At 38.3% G+C, this 24,400-nt stretch overlaps 1 protein-coding gene and 1 long non-coding RNA gene across 2 annotated transcripts in view; one reads left to right on the forward strand and one right to left on the reverse strand.

The window, feature by feature from the left end:
- The window catches only part of Ptr (patched domain-containing protein), a 103,522-nt gene that overhangs the window by 19,921 nt on the left and 59,201 nt on the right, over positions 1-24,400 (forward strand). The gene's annotated exons all lie outside the window — the stretch shown is intronic.
- On the reverse strand, positions 4,225-8,139 carry LOC147752017 (uncharacterized). Its single transcript, XR_015315251.1, has 2 exons — positions 6,563-8,139; positions 4,225-4,406 (listed from the first exon to the last, which is right to left on the reverse strand). It is a non-coding gene; the product is annotated as an uncharacterized LOC147752017 (long non-coding RNA).

The raw sequence follows: 24,400 nt of genomic DNA on the forward strand, positions 1-24,400 counted from the left end.
CTGCCGAAATATTATGTACCTAGTGCAAAAAAAGGCTCTTCTTCGGCTGCTCCTATTCATCTGAGACTAGAATTTTGGTTGATCAAAAGTAGATTGTCTTTGCATCTAAAATAAAATGAGTCATCCTTTGGGACACGATAATGGGACGACGTTAATTTCAGACAGTTCAGGCGCACGGTGCAAAAAAGGCCAGCTGATTTTCAGGCACACAGTATTTTATTTTCTTGATATGATAAAAATGTTTTTTCTAATTATGCAAAATAAATGGCCAGGTTTTTTTCGGTCTATCTGTGTGAAGCTATAATAACTGCACGTTGAGACACGTGTGCGTTTACCTTATTGAACTTTAGTGAACGGACCATCATTGGAGATACGTTGCACTTCTGTTCGAATGCCTACCCGCGTGTAGTTATCTGTCGAGACAGATATTCTTCAAGTGAGCAATTTGCGTACTCGAGCGTAAACGTGTTGTCTCACATGAGTGGGTTGGGTCGCGTGATCATCTGATCGTTGCTGGTTTGACGCGTACCGCACGGCTACCCGTTACCGTGATCACGTGGCTTGTGAGGTCGGTTCGCATATTCGCACGAGCAACTGAGCGGAATTTCGAAACAGAGGTCTACACAGGACGATACTTATAGAGACTAACATATTGATATCGTCCGTAAAGCTGGTACCTAGTCACTCTAGGGTGAATACGTCTAAATGCCAACTGTAGATTACTCATATGGTCAAAAAACGCCGCTCACATCTCATACAAACTGCAGCTGTGGTCCGTCGTACACCAAATACACTACCCGATAAAGCACAACGGTATAGAGTTCATGGTCTTTTTCTCACCTCTCATCTCGAGATGTAAATGTATATATAGTCACCGGCTAAGTGCACCTAGGAAAAATTTACATTAAAGATATATGTAACTGTTTTACGAGAAACATTTTACAGCTCGTTCATAAACGTTGTGTGTCATGTGACACACCAACTAGTGACAGAATAGGCGCCGACCCTATTTTATATCACACCCATTCGTGTGAGGCAAAAGTCATTTGAAAAAATCGGCTCTTTTTAGGGAACAGCTCTTAACAATATAAGAAAAAACTAGTAGCACCGGCCAGCGCAAATCGTAGCCTGTCGTACCATCACTATTCATACACAACGCCAAAGCTCGGGCAAATGAGCTGTCAAGCTCTGGCCGGCCAGCGGCACGACGGTAAATATTGCTAACGTTGATACCACCATGGAAAAATCACCTTCGACAACAACTCCGGCTTAGTTACGGTGCAGCATAGCAACGCTCGACAGAAGTAATAATCATTTTAATAATAGCATCAAACCAGTAATCTCGTAGGCGTAGTGGCAGCACCTATATACTTCTGCCCTGGCAACTTTGGCCTGCACAGTTATGATTGCTCCCATCGCCGACGTTATCGGTTTAAGCTGTGTTTTGTCAATTAGTGCAAACGCCGTAGTTCCGAAGGGTAAAAGCTGGCATTCATAGTCTTATAGTCAAGAAACCGAAGAGGGTGTCGATAAAGTGGCACTTGTCGAATGGCCTACCTCCTCCCAGAATAAAGGCGAACGGAGATTGGCAGGGATCGCCATGCTTCGTCGAGCAGCCCCTGCTCTGTTATTGACGCTGGCTTGCGGCAGCAATCTATTACACTGCACTCGTCTATACCTCTTCATTAAGTTCTTTGGTTGCTGTCGCTGTTTCCACAAGATACATGAACCGGCAGGCAGGCAGGCAGGCAGGCAGGCACGCACACCGTTATAAAGTAACGCGGTCACGTGATGCACGGCCGATGTGTGTATACATCTACATTATGGTGACTATGCAGACGGTTATTGTCCGGTCAGGAAGACATAAGCAAACTTAAACGCTTCCATCAGTTCATAACGGGTCACGGAGATTGAACACTGTCGGTAAAAGCAGCGACGACAGCGAACCATCGTTAGATGTAACGTACGTAGCGTACTGACAGGCATAAGTACAGATAAATTGAACTGAGGATTCAACCCTTCAATCAGTGTTAGTGTTTTAAACATGAACTTGCAATCCCGCACGTTGCGACTGGACGATCCGGAACTTGCAAAAGAAAGCTCACTTGAGGGAAGTTGACGCGCTATTAATAGCACGCGTCATTTATAGTTAGTCTACATGAAGATGTTATCCAGCCTAATTTTAATTAAATTCCCAAATGTATATCACACCTATAGGCACCTATGATATCCTCCTTTTTGTGCTATTTTTGCAAATTGTCAATGGCAAATGCATTGTGCTGACTGGCAATGACAAGTTACATTACGGAACTCTGTAAAAATTCGGTCTATCATATTTTCTGTTGTGAAGATAGAAGACTTTGCCTTTAGCATAGCAACGAGGTTAAGGTTATACCATAACATGTATGATTACTTGTGTTACTATTATTAGTAATGGTAAAAGAGGATTTAGTACGAGTACTTGTACACGTGAACGTATGACAAGAAATCATACTGTTGGCCAATGATGCTCTTCACAACGTTGAACATCGTTTGTGCTTTTCTCACTAGTACAGATAGCAAGATCAATTTGTATTGGTTAATATAATATTTGTGCCGTAAACTTACCTCGAACAAATTCTTAGAATATCCCCTTCCTTCGTTTTTGTGTTGTTGTTAGGCTAGAGGTAACCTTTTGAACTTACTTTAGTGTCAGACGTCAGCCATTGAGCTCATCGGTACAAGGTCCTATGACTTCTAATGCATAATCATACCTAACGGGAATAGGCTAGCTATCGTGGTCACAGATTAGGAGTACCGTTCGTGTGCCGTTAAGACGATCCTAGTGTATATATATACACGATACAAAAAGATATGGGAACTTATAGGTGTTTCGCATAGAGAGGTTAATCGTTAAGGAGAAAAACCACAACGAAGTAATGAAATGTTAACTTCGACCAAAACCGGCACGTGATTATTATTTTTGAGTTCTAGTACGCGTACGCTTATTGTCGCTAATCGTATAGTTGCACACGCTCCTGGTAAACATACGACGTCGTGTCACGAAAAACTTAAAACGTTAAACTCCAATGAGCTGCACAAAGTTCAGCGGGCGTCTTCTGAAAACTTTATTTGTAGAAGCTTTTCATGTGCGTTTGACGACTCCTTGGACGGCTAGTCACTCTGATTGTCGTGTGATAAAAATGACTGTTAACACAAATGACAATCATCATTTTGGCTAAACACGTTTGCAAACGCATTGCAACATTTTCAGCAATCCAATCCTTCAACAAAACACTTCGTAACTTCGATAACAAAAACAAGCACAAGGGCACATTCCGTATCTAAAGTGACTATTGAAATAGCTGCCTTTATGGATTCTTTTATTTATTGACTCTTTATCTTTTTTTTTTTTTGCATGGCGAGCGCAATTAATACGCTCTTCCTTCAAAGCTGAAACGTTACTGAGGATGTTTTCATTGGCCGAACTCAAGTCGAATGCCATGAAACAGGCTAGACTGAAGTTTGGCCGCAAACAGGACTCATTTGCCGATGATTGATCGAAAGTAATAAAGTGGCTAGTAAATAAGTATAAATACCTTACACAAAGCGTCCTTGTTGTTTTGTAGATTCCTGTTAGTTAGATTTATATTGTCATTCTCAAGGTTAAGTTCTTAGCCTTATTAACTAACACTTAATCTTAACGTATACCTATCGTAAGTCCTAGTCCAAATATGAAATAGTCTAATTTTGCTAACAATCTAACGTGCTCCATCTGCTCCGTTGTGCTCAACCTGCTGGAAGCAGGACCCAGTGCGGTCTGATAAAATGAGAAATGAGAGAAAAAAAGCGACATCCTCTAAACTAATCTTTTATCAAGACTGAGAGCTTGATGTACATTTCCTTGTTGTGCCCAGCTTACATTTACGTTTAACTTTTGGACAAACAAAGAAGATTGCGACGATGGTAATGACGCTAAGCGTGACAGTGTGCTATGGCTAGGTGTGCAAGCAAATTTTATACTTCTACCGGATGCACGAATTGCAAAAGGATGTCCGTTTGCATGGACATGAAATAGCGATTTATCTAGAAGGCCAAGGATAACGAATAGGTATCACGACCGCAGTGACATCGTTCGGCCGCTTTCGAAGTGAAACTTACCTATGGCATCGTTTCCTGCAAATGTCCCAGTTAATGTCTATAACTCCGGTTTTTCTATGTCTGCGTTAGTTAAGAGAACATGGCTTTGTAGCTGCTAGCAACTGATTCGTATGATGATGGTAATAATTTATTTGTTCGCAACGGTTTCTGTTCCCAGATGAAACTATTGTTTCGGGTCATGCTTTCTTTCAAGTGGTACTCACTTTTATTTATACAGTTAAACTGCGTGAATACTTCCTTGACACGGAATGAGGCTTCCCGCTTCCCTGAAAAAATAAAGAGGTATTATTGCCACATTAATGTTTTGTGTCCTATCGCTTTCTCTGTCCTTTAAAGATTGCAGAGGTGGGCTATACGGAAAATGCGATGGATTGTTCTAGGACTATTCTGAGTTGCTGTACTATAGAGAACGTAGCTCAGTTCGACCACGGATTGAAGATATGAAACCAACCCAATATTGTAAGTTAACTGAAGCTGTCGCTGCTGCATTTACAAAAGGATTTTGTGCATGCAATGTATATAGCAACATTTCTGTAAAAAAAAAATTCCTATATAAAAAAATTGGTCATTATGTAAGCGAGTCGATACTGAAAGGCTGCTCGGGAAGGTTGTGGTATTAATTACTGGTTTGTTTAGAGCCATTTAGGGAATCAAAATATTTGAATAACTTTCAGACTCTGTCGCATTAGCAGGGAGACTGTACGTTAAGTTCTACACTGTTTTCATCTATAGGCTAACTGACTGCCACTGAAAAATAATTAATTTAGAGACAAAAACATCATTTAGTGCTGACTGGGCTTCTGTCTCTTGAAGGTGATGGCCTTCAGCAAAAAGACAGCTATTATTGCTGCAAACTTCTTTTGGGAAATAGAACTTGGGAACTTGGAAAGCGCAACTACACCTCAAAATCTCAAATTAAAAAACGAGTTATCGTTAACGGAAGCTTTTGAAGCGATATGGAGCATGGCCAAAACGCAACCTGTCGCCTTAATATAACGTTTCTTGAAACATGTAACGTTGAATTATGATTAGCGTGATGAATATAAACAAGAAAGCCAAATCATGTGATTCTCACAAACTGAGTCAAGGAAGTATGAGGACACGTGTAAGATACTTTGGAAACAGCTATTGCTTGCAAACGCCCGCCAAAAGCACACCGTCGTCATAAACGAGGGGCGTCATAGGTCAGTCTGTGTTGCTTACACGAGAAGTGTCAAACGAGATAATGGCGTTAAACAGTAGGCAAAGTGACTTCAGTGGCAGTGCCGAATAGATTCGCAGATAAGCTGACGCTCATACTCGTAATTATACTAAGGACATTCATTATTACTGAATATTGCATTAAAAGGACACCGTCGATGCTGGACTACACTTCGAATTTTCGTGGAGTCCTACGGACGTGTGGTACAACGATCGATAGCACCCGTGATGATTGCTCGACGACAGCACACGATCCCATCCCAAGCCGTCAATCACGGTCTGTCATAAGGAAAACAGAATCCACAGATGGCTTCAGCCTCCAAATCTAAATATGTGCGATATTGAAAGCGGACCTGTCTTTAAGAGAACGATTGGCGGCGTAACGTATTCTATTATCAGTTTTTCTCAAAAAATTTTAGGTAGATAACAAAATAAAGTATGGTAATTGAAATCACAAGTACGTAGCTGTTTAAAGTTCCTGGGGTGCTGACTGAATTGTGTAAAGGATATAGATTTTACGTATTTCAAAATATTGTTGTTTTTTTAATCCGCTCCGGACAACCTATTAGTCTGCTAGCTTAATTCAGTATTTAACACTGCCCGTAATTTATTTCCGTTCAGCTTTCACATCTATTGCAAGGCTTTTTAAGTCTCCTGCTGGCCAACTCTCTCTGAGGGAAACGTTTAAAAAACTTAAGGTTAATATTATTACGATTTAAATTAGCGTCGTTGATAAAAAATCTTTAATTTTACAATGAACATTTATTGTTTTGAAATTCAAACGATCGGCATTTCCGTAGGGCTGTACACTATCCTTGTTTTACTTTTTCGTGTTGAAAATCTATTCTATATAAATTTGTAGAAGGTAGACCTCGTCAAGAAGCGCGGCAATTTTAAATAATGCTAATTGTAATAATGTGACGAAGACGATATTTTTAATGTATGCTATTTCAATGAATGTAAACCAATAAGTAATAAGTTCGGCCAACTCGCGAAATTTAATAAGACATCTAATATAAACGATTTACTCAGCTTCGTTAGATAACCGCTCTTTAAAAAGAGAAGAACTCTAGCATTTTTGGCAGTTTACCTAGCTTTAAGACATCTAATATGATATTGTCCATTAGCATGCATGCATGCACAAGAAGTTGAAAATCGTTTCTCTGTTATTATCACTACTAAAGTAAAAAACTACTAAAGTAAAAAACTCATTCAGACGTACACTTTTTATCAATTCATGGATGACCTCACAATCAGGCTTGTAACGCCACACTCGCTTGCCTGCCTCCTATCCACAAGCCAGGTTCCAGGGTATTCGAACGAGTGGTCTTTGTTTTGCAAATGGCTTGAATTAAGTGACTTGCGGTCATGCTTTGTACTTTAGACAACGACCGTACTAATAGCCGAGCGTTGTATTCTGCGGCAAGGTCGAAATCAACTACTCACAAGCAATATTAATGTTATAAAAGAACGAGGCCATGAATCGGTCGCGAGTATACAAGTGGCAACTATCCTCAGCGATCTATCATAGTAAGCACAGATGAGGGCATGAGAAAGAAAAGCAATTATGCTGGAGGATGGCCGAATGAACTTTAGTGCGTTCGCAAAAGATGTCGACATTTCGTACGAATGACGCGAGACGGATTTCACCGGAGAACTTAAATTTTGACTAAATACAAACCCATCTACAACTGTTTCTGGAGACCAGAAGCCGCTGTAGCAACGAAGTTGCTCGAGAAAACTCCATGATCAAGGCTGGAAGGACAGTGGCATACGTGTACTTAATCCGAAGGAATTTAACTCAAAAGGAACGACTCAGATTTGGGCCATTAACTTGGGCATGTTTAGTTAATACAGAGTCGACTTCTCGAAACTTTTTTTGGCCCAGTAGCATCTTTAGGGTTAAGAGGTAAGTACATTTTAAGATACCCACCTTTGAACGCAAAAAGGGAAAGGGAAATCCCACTCCCTTTTAGTTTCGTGAACATTTTTCGGTAGAAGACCAGCTCGTTTGTTTGTGGTGTCTGAGGCGGGCAATAGGTTGCTGATTCTACTAACTGCTAAGTTTTAAATTTTCGCCGAATAAACTTGTTTAGGGCTTGTCAGTCAAATAGTTTTTCTACCGTACTTGATACCATGCCTATAATGCGCGGGAATTTCAAAATATCCGCGCGTTCAGCCGATTACAGCAATCACCGGCACAGTTAGAACGGATCTTCGAGTGAGCAGATCTTCGGGTAATGAGTGCCCCCCTGTAATGTTGGGGCAATTAGGCAAAAAGAATTAATAGAATCCTGGAACTGACGTGAGCTACTTTTGCCGGATTTGAATGAAATGGAAATACAAATCAAATTAGAGCAATTATGTGTCCGTTAGTACCCATAGAACCGTTAAGCGTTGTAGATTCTCTCTAATATCGTACATGAAACAAGTATACGTTAGTATTATCATACATTAACGCAAGTCTACTTTCGTCAAAGATATGTAAGCAAGTCATTACCGTATTGCGGCACAATTACCTGAATGATGAATATCTTAAAAAAAAAGTAACGATTTTCTTCAGACCGTCAGATAGGTTAATATCTGAACGGGTAGAGTTCACCTTAGGACTACGAAGTAACTGCTTTTAGTTAGCATTTAATTATGTTTTACTTTTATTTTAATTATGATTTCGTTCACAGAACCTCGGTTAGCGTAAAGTTGTTCCCATATACGAATTTATTCTCTCCATACGCTTATATCGGAAATTCAGTTTTACCAAAAAAAAAAAAATAGCCTACACAATCAATTCTATTATAATCCGTGCGAACCACAATACTTAGCAATGAATTAATTGTAAAAAAAGGACATTTTATGAAAAATAAGCTTGGAGTGAATGTTATGAAGTAATGTTAAATACTTTCTCCTTGCCAGCGCGATACGTTAAAGCCAGCAGAGATATTACAGAAGTTTACGAGTTGGTTTCCGCTGTTTTTTCTTTTCGAAACTAGATTTTCAAAAACCAACTGTGGTTAAAACTAAAAGTACTAGAATACTGAACGCGGAACGTACGCACTATGACGCTCCAACGGTGCTCTCCCTGTATGCCTTACATACACTGTATACCGGTGAATCATTCTTTTCATTCTATAACGTTCGAAAAATGAGTTGGTATACTGATTGGCATTGTTGGTAGATCGTTTGCCTAGTTGATTTATGTTCTTCATTCGGCCGATGGTCATGCTTAGTATATACAAATGGCTGTTGTCAGCGGCCACTTCTATTGCCGCAAATAAAAAAGGACCTTGGCCCTTGGGTAGACATATGATTATCTCTAGCGGTAAACAGCGAGCGCCTCGGTACATTTTTTACACTGCTGGTGACTCCACCGCTGCTTCTGCTGTTATGGACGTGAACTTCAGAAGACGACTATCTGTTTCCATAGATGTCTATTACATATGCTGCTGAATGATACACGGAGGAGGAGCGGCGGACCAGTTCTTTTATCGAATAAAATCACTCGATTGTTCAAAGTGTTAAACAAAGCAAAAGATGAATAGATTCCGAAATAAAGGTGGCTTTCTTTTTTAAGTTATTATGAATAGTATGGGTTTAATGATGAAAGCGGTTGCGTGATAAATATCATTAATGATGGTGCTGCGACCGATCATTGAAATGCATTATTATTATTTGAAATTAATAATTGCTTTATAATGATTTTCAGCAAAATTATTATGGGTAGTTCCGGCCATTGTGAATAAAATTTCGCTAAAAATTTGATAGTTTACTATCGATGAACTTCTAGCAAATATGACGGGGGTACCTAATGGTAAAAACCTGTAACGTTTTCATTTTGTAATAGTAGGCAACAATTCCACTTCTGTTATAATAATATTGAGCCGCCAGCATTGCCCTCCTCAATCAGGATCAGCTGCCCTTTCCAAGGATAACTTTGGAGGTCGTAGATGTTTCAGATGACCTTCTGAACGTACTTGCCAACGGCAAAAGAGGGTTCATAAAGACGTGTAGTTCAAGTGTACTTCACCTCTAATATGACATAAAGATAACTCTATTTTTCAATTTGGTTTGCCTTCAATGTAGTTGATATTTTTTTTTTCAATCCACGGTCATATGATGGGCTTTTTTGTTATAGTGGACTTCGGAGTATTGAAGTACGAAATATATGTGATCATAAGAAACTGTACAGCATCATCTGCAAAGTCTATATGAGATGCTTGTTTGACTGTGAAAGGATGAAACACAAGAGCCTGCTTAAACTCGTCATAGAATTAAATAAAGTAGTTTGACTGCGGGTTAAGAGGTGATATTTTCATTATAGTTTATGTTGGAATTTGCATTGCCCAGAATTTTACGAGCTGTCCCATATTTGTCTGCGAAAGACATCTAGTTTTATTGTTTACGAGGGTTACGAGGGCGCCACTTGTACTGTCCTAGCAAGACGAATCAGGCTGGTGATAAACAAGGCCAAGGAAGATAAATATTTAAACTGATTCCGAAGGAGTTAGAAGTCGTAGCAATATTCTTGCAAACAAAGCTAATCTGTTAAAGGTGCATATGTGCATTAACATGAAGTTTAATTTTTGGGTGAGAATACATAACGTGTTCGTGGAGTAGGTAGAGTTGCTGTGCTACGAACTCTTTTAGTAGTAGTACTTTGATTACAATATCAATTTTAGAGGTCATCAAAAGGACTTGCTATTCGCTGGTTACATGCCACACGCGCTGCTCGGTGAGAGCTAAAATCGCAACAACGGTCAACTTAAGTCCCGCAGCCAGCAACCGTTACGAGATTCGAACAAGCAACAAATGCTGCAAAAATATGCCTTTTTTTTTTTTTTGTCAAATCGAACTAGCGCTACTATCTTAGCTTTCATCAGTCTATCTGGGACAGGGGAGTCTCCGTATTTAACTAACCTGTGGCTTGAGCTTCTACACATTTTACGGGAAAAATGAAAAATTCAGTTCAAAATGGCTCTGCAGTGAATTTTTATTACAAACTGACAAAGAGTCAAGCATAGGCACTCGGAGAGCTCTAGAGGAACTGCTGGGTTTGCTTGAAATCGATATGTAGAGTCACTCAGATGTTCCAAGCAATTTACCTCTTAACCTTAGAAAGAAACGGTTGGTCAACTTCGCAAAAAACCTCTATGTCGGTTAACAGTAAAATTAGGGGAGCAGTCACAGTTCTGTACTTGTAATGCAGGTCGTAACTTTTCGATAATACGTGATATATGCTTATATTTGCAGAGCTCTTTGAGGACGGCATGCATTCATGACCCCGACCTTGGTCATGAAGAGAGAGAGAGAGATAGAGATTTATCGCAATATATTTTAATAAATAATATAAAGAAAATAGAATATAAAGTGTAAATAAAATTGGTAAATAGAAAAGATTTGCCCTCCGATAATATGAAAATTAGAGTGTCTAAGAATGTAGTTCTCAATTAGCTTATTGGAAATCTGCGGGGGAAGATGGGGTTCTACGGAAGCAGATTTATATGAGTCAGTTCATCTTTTACAAGCAAACAGTGATATAAAGATTGAAAATCATCAAGTTTGTAGTGTGTTTGAAATGCGCACAGATCGGGAATTTTATGCAGTAGGGGTTTTTTTTTTCAACTACAGTTAAAATATGGTGCTATTTAAGATGGCAATATACACTATGGTGTTTATTCATCTATAAAGAAGCAAAATTACTAGCTCATATTGTTACCGCAGTTCTCCAATCTCAACTAACTCAACCTTTCTAAACAGAATAGAACGCAAATTGGCACATTAAGGCATACTAGCCTACGTAGGCAAAGGGTAAGGTGACGTTGCAAGGATTACCATGCACTGGACGTATGTATAAAACGGATTATCGTCGTCCGTTGATTCAGCAGAGAAATTGAAAGATGTAAATATATATGCTTCGTATATATAACCACCACTTTTCAAGTTGGTTTTGGCCAACGGTGCGATTTTCTCTCATTTCTCCAAAAAAAAAAATCAAATTTCTAGACGTGCTGGCGTTTGGGCCATTTATAACCCAGCTTTACACTGCGTAACATAACAAAAAAACGTATGATTTTAACCTTGGCCTAGCTAGACGATGGGCAAGTATCAAGCAGCGGTTATCATACGCCAGGGGTAAATCGCTTGTCAGTATCTAGATTTATTCACTAATATTTTTGCAGAAAGCTTTTTAGTTAAAAAAAATTATGTATACACTGAGGAGTTATAATGAACTGTATATCAGCAATGTTAGAAAGGTGTTATGTATATGCATTTGGAAGTTGTCAGCGTACGAGGCCGAGTGCGTATACCTGACGGTTGAAGTGTCTGGAAAGCCTCTAATACTCGAATTTATGAAACAGTCTAGACCATTTATTGGTCAAGAAAAAAATTACTGTGAAGCATTTTCCTGTCTAGTCATAAATAAACCTTTTCTCGGAAGACAAACACTTTTCTCCGACGCAGCTTCGTTGTATGACTATTTTTTACAAAGATCGCTAATAACCCATATAACCTCTCTTATGGTTCATATAAGCTCTCTTAAATTATCTAATAGACGAGTCTTTGGCAAACAATCCAGTAGGAACGATTATTTTGAACGGTCGCTTTAAGTAAGCTTCAGGCTAAAACACTTACATATGGCCACCATCTTGACTTATTTTGTGGTAGGAACTACCAATTTTAGGATAACGGAGGATATCAAACATATTCTAATCAATGTTTGTTATTAGACATTTTCAGAATAATGCTTCCCTTGATTTCTTTCGTGATTGGAAAACATCGAAATTCTGTAACTCTGACGTCGTACGTTTTCAAACCGCTTTGATTCCTATAAACGCCAAAAAAAACTAGAACTTTAATTTAATTTAAGAAAAGTACGTGTAAAAGTTCTAAGCTGAATCTGCAGCACAATGCGTCTCAACTTAACACGCAGACTTAAAAAACGACAGCATATTCCGGCGACTGTATTTCTTCTACGTGTTTACAAAGTACTGGCGTTTATATCAAATGTAGCACAGCTTCACATGCTACTTCGTGAAACACTGAGAAGGAGGCATATTATATCTACTTCCTTTACCGTGAAGCCGGCGTTTCATATATAGTATCTACCGCAAGTAAGTGATTAAAAAAATATGCAGAACCTCGTATTTGGGTAAACAAGTAGCCCGATACCATGCTTCAGTTATTCCAAGATGTTCTCAAAAAATATTATGCTTCAGTTAAAAACAAACAAATATATATCCCGTATCACTGAACGGTAATATTGCCATAATCATTACGCGTAACTCCGTTTAAGTCTTACTTCCCTACTATAATCAGCTTAATTAAAGTATGTAGAGTACCTCTGCTGAGCTAAAATACTCCGATATAGTTGAAACGAAAGAAAGTAGGTTAAGGCCATGATAGACAGTGATTCAAGTCTGGCGGTCATTTTGTACTTTTTTTAGCCGGTTATATAAGCGATTTTTGAACTTTTGTGTTCTCAGTAACTTGGAAGTGCGTACGAATCTACGCAATCCGTAGCAGCATGCACATTCGAGTACTATTGGCTTGGCTCTACATTATGTTACTCTTATCTATAAAAAAAAAAATAAAGATGAAGTAAATGTGTCACTGAGTCTTTTTTCTCTGAGCGTAAGTGGGTTCTGATCGTAGAGTTGCACTCTCCAATATGAGGTAGGCTAGTAGCGCAATTTTATTGTTAACACTTCAATGGATACATATCTTTTTTTGTAAACGTAGGTCGTTATGAACGTCATTAATTAATCTAACGGGTATTTTTACTATTACAGTCGTAACGCTGTACGGAGTAACAGTCGAGCCGAATAATTTTAGGGTAAAAAAAAATAAATAATGCCTTAGCGTAACAGGACTACTAAATTAGAAAAAAAAAAAAGCAAATAAAGATAAGTTTTTTTTTTTCTGATTACAATATCCAAGGATTACAAAGAAAAACAATTTACGGAGTCTTACCAATCAACAAGATGTTAGCATTTTTCAAGAAATAGTTTCGAGCTACTACATTGAACTTTACGTTTTTGTACTAACGTTTTTTACGCTGACAAAAATATCAATGTGATATCAATCAAATATTTCTGCAAAGGATACGTGAAAATAGCTTTTTTTTTTTGGGAGTATTTGCATGAGTAATACAAGCGTGTGATTATAAGTAGCATAACCCATAAGCCTTAAATTTTGGTGCGACCTCACAGTATGTTCTCATAGTACCGATTTCTAAATGATCAATGTGCGATCTGCAAAAACAGACAAGACTGCATATGATCAGATAAAGTGTGAAAGACTAGTATCTTACCCTGCTTCCTACACTTTTTATATTTGCTAATATACCTGTTTCTAGAGAGCAGAAAAAGGCATCTAATGCTTACATTAAAGAGCGTCTAAAAGAATCGTTGGTGCCCATGCAAGCACCGAATTTTGAAATTTCAATGCAACACAGACCCAGCTCTAATCTAATTGTACAATGAGTCGTAACCACACTGACTCAAATTTACGTATAACATACGTTTTGGGTCTTGAGGGTCAATCAAATTTGCTGGTCGATTATTACGTGTTCGTATTGCAAAAAATCACATTACCTAAATATAGGCCGGGGTCAAATGGCAAGGGACGTTGTTTGCTAGAGCCTTAGCGATAGAATATATTTGAATCAAAAAATAAACGATCTGACAGCGTGGCTTAATCACATTACGTTTATATACGTTTTTTTCATTAACAAGAAATGTAATGCCCGAACGAAGCTGCATAATATAATGTGTATTTATTAATACTGTACTAAATCTTAATACGTGTTAATTTATTTGATTCTAGACAATTTTTAACTATCCAGTGAACTACCCAAGCTAGCTTAGCTAGTGTTTTATCTTATATATTATACTACATATAGGTCCCTAAAACCCCCGAAATTGCATCAGGAAAAGTGTCGATGAAGTGTTCGGGGCCGATAAAACATTGCGATCTGCCCATTAAGTAAGAAGCAATACGCATTCACTGAGAACTGTAGACACCATCTACGAGCGACCTGACTTGATGTATAGCAATTATGCAGTTTAACTGGTTTTTGAAGAAGGCAAACAGATACACCGATTGGGTTCGCAATGTTCTTTGTTGCAAGGAAAAGAATCACTTTATGGAATTAACCCCAAAATAGTTCCATCTCCTCCTGTAAATCGTTTTCACAGAAACAATAGTTATTAGTTTCACATCTATTTTTGCAAAATAGAGGATAAACTTCAACTGTAAAGGAGCACCTTTTACCAATTAAATGGGTATAAAGATTCTAAATTATCCCGTTACTTGTTGGTTTTATCCTACTGCGTATGCAGCACGCTGCTTCGAAAACAGAACGTACGAAGTGCTCCGTATAAGTTCATTAAACGAGATTAGCTTTCCTTGAGAAACAAACAAGTTGGTCAAGAATCTGTCAATGTTTGTTGTGTCGTAGTTTAACTTCTGATTAAATTTATTCTGGGTCTTGGTTAGTCTAGTAATTAGCAAAGCATCTCATAATTGCTGAATCCGGCGGTTCCAAAAGATTGATTATTATTATTATTATTATTATTATTATTATTATAGAAACCTAACGTACAGGAAGATTTAGCTCTGATAGGCCCGCTTCTCACAAAAAAAACGTTCATAAGTGTTGAGTTAACTGTAAACGTCACCGTTCAAAAGCGAGGGTCGTATGACCATAGTCAAGTCGAAATTAGAGCTCTAGTCGAAAGCTCTTGATGACAAAGTTTGACAATGATGGTTCAATCTAAACAGGCTACGTGCTTTAGCAACAATGAATATAGTGATTCTAGTACGCGAGAAGGGCTACCATGATGAACCACTTGAATTCGAATAGAAATAGTGATTTGAGCTTAAGAGAACCTTTTCAAAATTAATACGAGAAATATAGCTAAGAAGCGTCATCTACAATTAAGGCAAGACAGGTAAGAGTTCGAGCAAGGAATCGTGAAAAATGCCAAATAGATCACTATAGAAACCTATGCTGTTAAGTCAACATTTTCAAGAAGTGAGCTGAATTGAAAATAAAAGGAGCGGTGAATCTGGGATCGCTCAGGCCCAGCAAGGCACAGCTCTGTTAGGTGCTCGTGCGGATTTGCAGCTGATGGTGTAACCTAGACCAAAGATAGCACATATGAGATTCGACAACGTATTTATTAGATTTACCACTTTTTACTAAATATATTCCTTATCACGATGGGCTACACATCTAAAACCTTTCTTCGATTTAATGGGTATGCGTACTCAAAACAGATTAACGTTGCTTTGATATCTTTTTTGTGCTTCAGGAGAATATTGGTTGAACCTTAGAAAATAAATTATGATACCTTTAAGTGATATACGTCCCTTCAAAAGGTAATCTGCCTTTTTCATGCCTAAGTAGTTTTTATGAGGTAGACTACCTATTGGATTTTTCACGGTTTAACACTATTTGCTTTGTGTGAACAAGTTTTCAGAATCACCTCTCCTATATAGTATCAAGGGTCTCACCCCCAATATTACACTTCTCTGAAGTCCCTCTGACAGACCTATGAGACCGCAAAGTCATAGAAACCGTTTGTCAAGGCTGAAGTTTGAATCCGTGATAGCTGCATGTTCGTGCTAAATATCGAAACACAAAACGCGCTGCCCCGTAAAGAACCTATATACGATGATGTGTGCTGACAGACGAATTATGCTAAATAGAAACATGTTTTTATATAATTATAGTATCTTGTTTTGAATTTAGACATTCATCATAAGGCATAACTCATTTCATAAACGACAAGTCGATTTTAGCAGCTGGGCTGTTTCCATTAGGCAACCTTTGTTATCCTTTTTATCACAGAATTCGTCGCCCATCTCCGCGAATTTGTACTCTCAATCGTCTACATACTAATTAAAGGCTGTGCTTCGCAGGACGCTACAAAACAAATACAACCCGAGTATCGATGTGTTCATAGGATGATAAATAAGCCTGCTTTATATTGAGAACTGCGGTCCTGTCCTCATTTCAGGATCGAACCCTAAACTGATCGATTACAAGATTGTTTGAGAAAACCGAGGTCAATTCAGCTAGATCATTCTAGATTAACGCGTAGCGGCTTAAGCTCATTGAAATGAAAGAACATCGAAAATCTGCACACAGTTTACATGCATACATATTCAACACGACCATGATTCACCGCGACGTTAAAGGCCCGTTTTAATTACCTTATTAAACTGTAAGAGAACTTGTTAAAAATTCAAGGACTTAGAGCGGCCAAGAAGTTTAAAAGGGCGCGAGAAGACTTCAAAAGGCTAACCGATATAGCTTATGTAGATAACCTCATTGGCAATTAAAGATATCGGTGCATAAGAATAATTGTTTAAGCCATTTTGATAAACTGTCGAGCCCTAAAATTAAGCTATATTGCCTCATGAAAACTTGTTCGAATTTCTTAGGAATCGTACGAAAACCAAAGATTTCGGACAGATAAGGGAATTCAGCGCAAAAATAATAGCAGATCATCGCCTATATTTGAAGCGTAACGAATTGTTTTTCCTATGATGGGTGTGCTACCTTGCCCTAGAAAAAAGCGGTTTTTTTTTTTACTATCGTAAATAGTAGTAGATGGGTGCACGCCTGCTGCGACAAGCAGCTCGCGCTGGGTTGCCAAAAAACTTAAGCCAAAATTATGACATATTATTACTAACCTAAATGTATGATCGATAACTTTCTGTTATTCTTTGTACCGTATCCTTATACCTATAGAACGAATGTTTGTAATTTCTGGACGACAAATTGTAGCAAGTGACTTCTACATGCCTCCATTGAAGCTAAATTAACACCATCAAGGACGTTCTGCAGAGACCGCGACAGATGACAGTTTGATGGCGTAGAATACGAGCTGAACGGTACATGTATTCGAATTTCCCAATCAAGTTCTTTATATTTTAGCTGGCAAGCTAAAGATGTATGTGGTCTGACATTACCATGGCGGAATACGACGTTCCCTAATTTCGATCGATTTACCCCAGTGGCCCATTATGATGCTCTTAACTGTTTACAATAGATGTTAAAATCGATCGTTTTAACAGGCAGCAGCTCACGATTCCTTTCAGATTCGTTTAGTCACGTGTCATCGTCCTCTGCAACGTCGCTTTGGCCGTTGCTGAACGGACCTTTTACCACTATTCTTTTGCATTATATTATTATTATTGTATGTAAATAATTTTTCATCAGCTCTAATAAACCGCTTTAGAAACATTTCGATTTCCTAGTCTTTCCGTCCGCTTTTGTCGACGGAGATAGATACCATCGGAAAAAAATTCTTGCGTTAATTTGTGCGATCTGATTGATGGTGGCCAGCTTCCTTTGAATGGTTAAAACTATTCGATAGTGTCTTCGCAAAAGCTTCATTAACTTTCTTCATAGTTGGTTGATCAGAAGGAGGCACATCTACCAGATCGAAATTTCCAGAACGAAAGCGAGAGGACCATTTTTCGGGCCGCTTCTTCTGATAAAGCAGCTTGGTCATAAACAGCATAATTTTTTTTATGGGCCTGGGTAGCTTTTGTACTTGAATCGTAATAAAATTGCAAAACATAGTGAATATTTGCAGAAATTTCACTATCTTCGGAGCTATCTATTTTAAATCTGAACGGTTCTGAACGTTTCAAGCATTGTAGTGCACCTTTTCACTTCACTGGCAAATTTCAGTTTTCAAACGGCACCAACAGCGGCCGACCTAACGCAGTTCGCAGGTATATAACTTTAAGGCCATCTAGCTAGAAAGAAGATTTAATACTTTTCCAACAACCCTATATACTTACTGCCAATTAACTACGATAGGAAAAATCTTACACGATTCTTTTAAATGCTTAGTAAGTAAAATAGCAGGCGATAGAGCACCTGTATCGCTCTCAGTTTCCTTTGTTTCCTTTCCTTGGGGTTTACTTATCCCTAGTTTTTATTATTCTAAGAATCGGTTGCTTTTTTAGTATCGATTCTATTTCACGCTATTTTTCGTCATCCGCACACGTAAAGCACGACCGAGCAAGCTAATAACAGATTTAAAATGAAAGGCTTTTGTTGAGACTGACAGTAAGCGAAGGTTTACATTCCCCTATTCACTCCAAAGTACTTTTTTTGCATCAGAAACTCAGAGAAAGTTTATAGCGAAAGTTTAGATATATATTGCTCATGCTGCTTCAGCTGATTTCGGTAACCGTAGCCCAGTCCAACCTTTCTGTAGCAACCAGCAGAAGTTCGATTACCTTTAACAAAATTAGATAACAAGAATACTACCGGCTTCACGCAGGCCAGCTGTAGAACTTAATGACAATCGCAATACTGCTAAATGCGTGCAAAGGAAGTTACAAGTATCAGTATACAAGAGCTGCTTGACTAATGATACCTCAAGCACAAAAGATCAGTCTCTTTGTAGACTGCGATAAGTGTTCACAGCGATTGTAGCTAGTCACTCCCGTGTCAATTTTCTTAAGCAACATAACTGGCTATTTTTTTTTTTCTAATATTGACAGTATGTACCGCTCCCCACAAGCCCAGTATAAAGGGGTCAAATGTTAATCCGTGAAGTAGACGATTGACCCTTATAGCATTTTCGTAACAGAGATTCTGTAGTTTGCATTACTTGTATATGCACAGCTTATACTGCTCCCAAATGTATATTATATTATCTTCTTATTTATATTGTATTATTATATATATCAAATACCTATCGTAGGTCCTCAGGCACCTTCTACAATAGGTAACCCGCAGTGTGATGCCTACTCACAGGGTAAAACTACGAAAAATGTACTATGTATAATTTTATTTTCAGTAATTTCAAGATAAACCGATTGGATCTCGCACAAATATATCAGCATCATACTGTCCGTCGCAGTTAGAAATTAACGTATTACGTTATCGGTATCATTGGCACGTATCAGCTGCCGTTGACGTTGGAACGTTGCCGAGACGTCTAGTAAGTAGAAGCTGAGCAACGACTTGTTTAGTTCGAACACAGGATGCCCTTTTGCATTATTACGTACCGCGTGTGGCTAACTCATTTATAATGTTTCAATTTTGATAAATTAGCCATTGCTTCTTTTTTATGGAAGATTACGTCTAATGCGTTGGAAAGGATCTCATAGAGGTTTAGGTAAAAGGATCTGTTCACATGCAAATGAAGAGCGAAAACGGGCCGGGTTGACTAGATGTGATCCGGCAATGCGAACATGCAAGTTACTAATTTATAAACTATCTGCGAAATGACGCTATTATTATAAGAAACTGTTGTTATCCGAATTTAAAAGAGAACTTTGCTTTTTGAGATCCCTATCTGTTGAATAGAGTAGCCAAATGAAGTAGCAGTTGTTACTGTGCACTGTGTAACCTCGGCGAATTCGTATGACGCTTGTGGGCGTGAAGTTCCGACGCAACGTTCATCCACTAAAACAATTCACATGATAGCTCTGTTGATAGGCGTATGGCTGGCTAGGATCGCTAAAGGCTACTTATCAACCTATAATTTTTTCAGGTCTTCAGAGACACCTAACCGGCGATGATATGATAGATAGGCGCAAACTGAGGGAAGGTACAAACGTTTGATGTTCATCAAGTATTATCAGTGTTTCTTTTTGGCCAAGCCTTTATTATATTTATTATTCATTCTTTTTTTATCAGCAGATCATTGCGGAACAAAAGGTATTCGGCCGGTGCAAGTAGCCCATTTGCAATGTATAGGGGAGCACCAAACATTTTTTTGTGCACACGAGTAAATTAAGAGGGCATTGGGTAGATAAATCAATATTTTCTGTACGTTTACGTTGCACCCTTATAAGCGGCGTCTTAAAGAAACTGCCTTTATCTAACCAATTCTTATAAATAATATCTACACAACAGATAGCAATGTCTCTTGCGTCAAAAAACGCGACGTATCTACTTTGTCTGTCTGTATCTAACGGCCGATCAGCTGAACATTAATCTAGTTGTCACCGAAAGTTGTCAAATCTGGCATAGTCAAAAAATTCATCTGCCACTGTGGCAGATACGGATGCATGTCTGAGACGTGGCGTTCTATTGATTCTTCCTCTCTAATGAGATGATTCGAACTAGGAAAACTGAGAACCTGTGTAGCTCGTAGTTCAAAGTCAGGCCTACAAGATGGCTTCAGTAAGTAAGACACACAGCTATCTAAACTAAACAGATAATTGTGCTGGACGCACCATTGATATGATGCTGTCAAATTTTAAAGCTAAGTTGAACGTATTTTCCAAAAAAAAAAAGTTGCATGATTGACCGCCTGAAATAATATGATAACACTGAAAAGTGCGTAGTCTGCTATTTCGAGAGTCTTTTTCGTAGAAATGTTACCCCTACCCACGTTGTCCACCAAAAACTGTGCAACTGCTGAGGACTGGAACTGGAATCCACAAAAATTGTGGTAGTTTTTAGGCACGAAAATTAAGCACGAATACTTGTGTGGTTGATTTAGAGTTTATATCTTCTAAAGCACGATACCAATATGAGTTTCCGCGACTGTATATCTAAAAAGCTCAAGAGAAGTTTAAGCAAAGAGATTCTAATTCTAATAAATTCTATAGGTTTCCTCACAGCTTCCTATTTCTGTTTTTGTAACCCTAACGCCTGCCTTTCGCGTAGACTTCTAGAAAGAACCACACAGGTTAAATCTGAGAAAATTGACTAGCAAATATATATATATATATATATATATCACAGGAAAATGAGGGAAAAAAATAAATGAATATGTTGGAATATTAGTGCTCGAATTACGCCGGAGCGCTATTATAACTAATCTCCATGATGAAGTAAGCAGTAGGGATATCAGTTGTTGTACAAGCGGCATATTTATTCCTGAATACGTTTCAGTAAGTATCTGCTTGACAACTGAAAACTTTTAAAATTGGGAATATTAAATAATGGTACCTACTGATCGCTAAATTCTAGGTATTTTTTTTATTTAGCATAAATTGTTTTTATGGCTCCAAATGATCCCTACAAGCGTCTTCGGACTTAACTTTGACATCGATAGAAAAAAAAAAAGTTCATTGTCGCCGTATTTGTTGATCGGCGTAAAGTGGTGTTGAAAGTGATGTCGTACAAGGTTTGTAGTTTTGATTATGAAAGCTAGTTAAAATCTGCTGCTGAATTAACAAAACGTTATGAATCTATAGAATTGCTTGTTTTTTTTACAATATACGTTTGATAATACGGCCTCTCTTTGTCAGTGATCAATAGCTATCTCTTAGATCTATTGAAGTTGCTGTGGTCAAGTCATTTTGTCTGTTACAGAATTTCTGGTAACTTCTTGCACATCGTAAACGGTCGCTAATCTTACTGGAGAGAAATGTCTTCGTGAAGCTAATCAAGGATATTGGTTTTTCGTATTTGTGCATCTGTCCTGCACGCAGAAATAGATGTAGAACTTCGGCTCGATCGTTTTAACCAATTAATGAATTAATCGAAAAGTGGCATGTATATAATGCGCGTTTTTTTTATTTTCAGTATTAATACAATCGGCCATTTTGTGCTAGACTATTTTTCAGAACGCAACGATGGTCTATTAGTTGAAAATGTCATACAACTACCGCCTATACATACAACTATAATAATTTCGCTATGTAACGTCGAAAGCCTTCATGATTAACTGACCATTTTTCCAACAGACTTTTAAAGGCAACAAGTGAATAGCTGAAAGGTATTGATTCGTTTCAATTATTTCTGAAAATGCGTCAATTTTCTCACAGACTCAGCGGAGTTGAATTAATGAGGAGAACTGTGCTCTATGAGAGTCAATCTGCACACTGAGTAACAACATGTCAACGTATGCTACAATGCTGCTGGAACCTAGAAAGATATGGCAACTGCTCATTTATGATGCCCAATTATAGGTGGGAACGGCTTATCCTTGTCCTGTCGGGTAATAACATGCCACTTGTATTCACTAAGTGGTAGTCCTTCTCGTCGTTGGCATTGCATCCTTTTTTCTTTTATCAGATTGGCAAAACGGCCGCAGCTTAGTTAGCTAGGGTTTTACGTAAGCCATCTGCTCGTGGTTAACTTCCAAGTCCAACTGAACCGTTACGATAATTCGGACCTTGTCGAAACAATATTTACTATAAGATGAGGGCTGTAGGCAAAGATGAAAAATTCTATTTTGTATGTACGTAGATACATGGCATGACGGCGAAAAGACTTCCTGCAGTGTGTGTATTTATATAACCACTTTCTCTATTGCTGGGTTTATACATTTTTCCAATCATTTTAGGAAGAACTTAATAGAAGAACATCAATAATTGTATGTTGTTGTATGTATGACGATACTATTAACATTGAGTTTTGCTGGTGTGACTGCACGTCGCCTAAAACTATTTTGCACTCAAATGCAGATAAGCCGAACCACATACACACACACACACACACACACACACACACACACACACACACACACACACACACACATAAACATTATTCTTTCTCTAACTTCTTTCGATGTAACTTTAACACTATCATCATTCTAACAATTATATATTTTTTTAAATGCTTAAAATCGCTCAGGGCAAAGGGGCGCTTCTAGTTCGAGTTTCGGGTTCAAAATTCAGTGAAAAGCGGCTAAAAAAGCTAAAAGAATTATTCTGTTCAGAGATTACCTGTGCAATATAGCAAGAAGGGAGTCATAGTTACGATAAGTTCAAATATTGTTTCATTGACTTTTCTACTTGTCATAGTTGTAGAAAACATTGGAATACATGAAAATGTACCCCGCTTCAGAGTGAGTATTTAGGAAACATCTGAGGTAGCGTAAGAACAAATTTCGTAAGGCCCAATACATGAAGGTTGGCCAAAGATCGCATTAGAATTATGCTTTTTCCAATGGTAAAAAGCCCACACAATGGTAAAAACAGCCACACAGATTCAAAAGATCTAGTAGCATATGCTTGGGCACCGACGTATGCGGCGACACAACAGATGAGGAATACGCCAAGCAATCGGAAACATCCATAGAATCAAAAATACTGCTTGAGTTTCGACCATTGCACTCTCTACGCGGCGATCCATCAAACCTTCGACAGTCACTGCTTCCTTCTTTTTCTTTCTCCTTCTCACTTCCTGCCCTTTCATTCGACGATATTTCAGTCAGCAATTCTTATGTCACAATGTAGACTTAGATATCGTGATATAATTACCTTTATCCTATACTGCCTGTTTGTACTTTGTGACTTTTATGTTCGACTTCTGAAACGATGAAATTCCTGGTTGGAGCCGTCGGAGTAAAACGTCCGCATCTTGTAATACTGGACCAGACTCCGTTAATAACAGCGCGTTGCCAAACACTAATGGAAACATTTCCACGCCACGTTGATAAACTACAGCGGCCCACTGTGTCTTTTCATGTGAAAACGATCTCCACAATCTGCCTTCCCGAAGTCTTGTTCCGATTGTGCAAATGCACAGAGGTTAAGAGATTCGAAATTTTCTGTTATCGCGCCCTGTGTATTTTCGTTCGTATGCCCTGTAGCTGGACGTACACGTTATTAACGCCAAAGGCAAAATTAACGCTATAATGTTTATCGCAAAGTTTGTTTTACGCAAATCACTGTTATCGTTCTAAGAGTACTGTCTTTTGGCACAAACATGCCATTTTTAGTTTACTAATTGCCATTGGTTCACTAGTGACATGCTGTGGAAGAAAGAACTTGCTACTTATAGATGTGATAGGTTCGGCTTTCATACTGGTTCTTGCTGCAATTATGTTCTCGCTATATTTCTGGAATACATGTCTCTATGGATTGGAAACAACACAGCACCTTATAAAGGCTACGTAACCGGCCTTAGGCTTAGTTGGTCGGTGATGGGTAAATGGGCGCTACATGTTTCCAATAAACGCGAATTTCACGAGTATATTTATCAATTGATCTGGCTAAGGCGACCGCTACTACGAAATTAGACATGGATAAACTTATGGTTAAAGATGGCTTTAGGTAGAGTCTTTGTAGATTGTCAGGTAGTAAAAGTTTACTTGCTCGCATCGTGCGCCAACGACACGGC

This window comes from Varroa jacobsoni, unplaced genomic scaffold, assembly GCF_002532875.2.
Source record: "Varroa jacobsoni isolate VJ856 unplaced genomic scaffold, vjacob_1.0 contig00456, whole genome shotgun sequence".
Classification (NCBI taxonomy): Eukaryota; Metazoa; Arthropoda; class Arachnida; order Mesostigmata; family Varroidae; genus Varroa; species Varroa jacobsoni.